Here is a 1,867-nt window from a genome sequence, read left to right as displayed (position 1 = left end):
CAATACACAATGAAGTTTATAACATATGGGGAACATATGTACAGGGCTGGCAAGAAGAAATGAAAGTATACCATTAAAGTTTTTATATTATACATGAAGTCATGAAGTGGTATAATGTTAACTGAAGATACACTATGATAAGATAAAAATATTCCAAACTTTAAAGTAAGCACATACAAAAAAGAAAAAGTTATAGCTAATAAGCTAATAACATTCAAATCAAGATAGAAAAGATGATGACATTTTGTGCTAAATTTGTACATACCATCTAAAATCCTTAAAAAATACACACACACACACACACACACACACACAAAACAATGTAATAAAGATTTATGAATTCTGAAAGCAAAAAAAAAAAAAAACTAAAAATAATCCAAAAGAAAAAAGAATTAAAAGGGAATAAATAATAAATGGAATAAAACAAATAAAAAGATGATGAATTTTAAACCCAATTAAAAGTTATAAGCTGTCACATTGGCAAAAATAAGCAACACTCAACTATATGCTGTCTCCTATAAATTCCCTTTAAATATAAAGACAGAAATAAATTAAAAGTAAAAAGATGGAAAAATATGTTAACACTAATCAAAAGAAAGTGATTGTATTAATAACAAAGTAGATTTTATAGCAAAGATTATTAGTAAGGATAAGGAAGGACATTTCATAAAGACCAAAGGGACAATTCATCAGTTAGACATAACAATCCTAAATGTTTATGCACCCAATTGACAGAGCATGAAAATATTTTAGACAAAGACTATAGAGCTGCAAAAAGAAACAGAATAATCATATGAGAGTTAGAGATGTCAATATTCTTCTCTCTCAATAATCGATAGAACAAGTAGACAATCAATAAAAAGACAAGAGACTGAACAATACCATCTACCAAATCAACCTAACCATTTATAGAACATTCCACCCAACAACAGCAAACCATACATTCTTTTCAATTGTACACAGAATCTTTACCAAGATAGACCATTTTTCTGCTCATAAAAAGGTCTGAAAAAAATGTTTAAAAAAAATAAATTCATACACATTATAGTCTCTGACTGCAATGGAATTAAATTAAAATCAATAACAGGTCTCAAAAAAGTTCCCCAAGTGTTTAGAAACTAAATAAAACACTTTTAAAAACCTATGAGAAAGAAGAACTCAAAGGGTATATTAGAAAATAGTTGGAACTGAATGAAACTGAAAACACAACATTTTAAAAGTTGTCAGTTGTGGCAGAAGCTGTCCTAAAGAGAAAATGTAGAGTATTACATGCCTTCATTAGAACAAGAGAGTGGTCCCAAATTAATGTTCCCAGGTTCCATCATACGAGACTAGTAAAATCAGAGCAAATGAAACCCAGAGCAGGCAGAAGTGAATGAACAATAAAGGTCAGAGGGGAAATAAATTAAATAAAAAACCAAAACAATAGAGAAAAATCAATGAAACCAAAAGCCGATTCTGTGAGAAAACCAATAAAATTGACAAAACTTGCAGCCACACTGAGCAGAAAATAAGACAAAATACACAAATTACCAATATCATTATTATAGAGTCTATAGAATAAAAGGGTAACAAAGCAATATTATGAAGAACTTTCTGCCAACAGATGAAAGAAACAAATTCCTTGAAAAATGTAGGCTACTATAAAGGTTCACAGTGCCTTGTTCTCCAGAGAATTGTTCTTGGCAGAGTGGAGCTGGCTACTTGGGGGTTTGTGGCCTCCTAGGGAGCCACCCACAAAGGATAACCCACTGGTACATGGGGTAGAAAACCAGTCCACTCCACTCCCACCCTCACTCTCATCTCAAGTCAGGACCAGTTCTGGGCTGCAGTTATTCTAGCGGTCCTCTAGAGTCAGGCTAAAGCT

Source organism: Pteropus alecto, unplaced genomic scaffold (assembly GCF_000325575.1).
Source record: "Pteropus alecto unplaced genomic scaffold, ASM32557v1 scaffold50, whole genome shotgun sequence".
In the NCBI taxonomy this organism is placed as follows: Eukaryota; Metazoa; Chordata; class Mammalia; order Chiroptera; family Pteropodidae; genus Pteropus; species Pteropus alecto.
The sequence above is the reverse complement of the archived record's forward strand: the minus strand, read 5'-3'. Positions refer to the sequence as shown.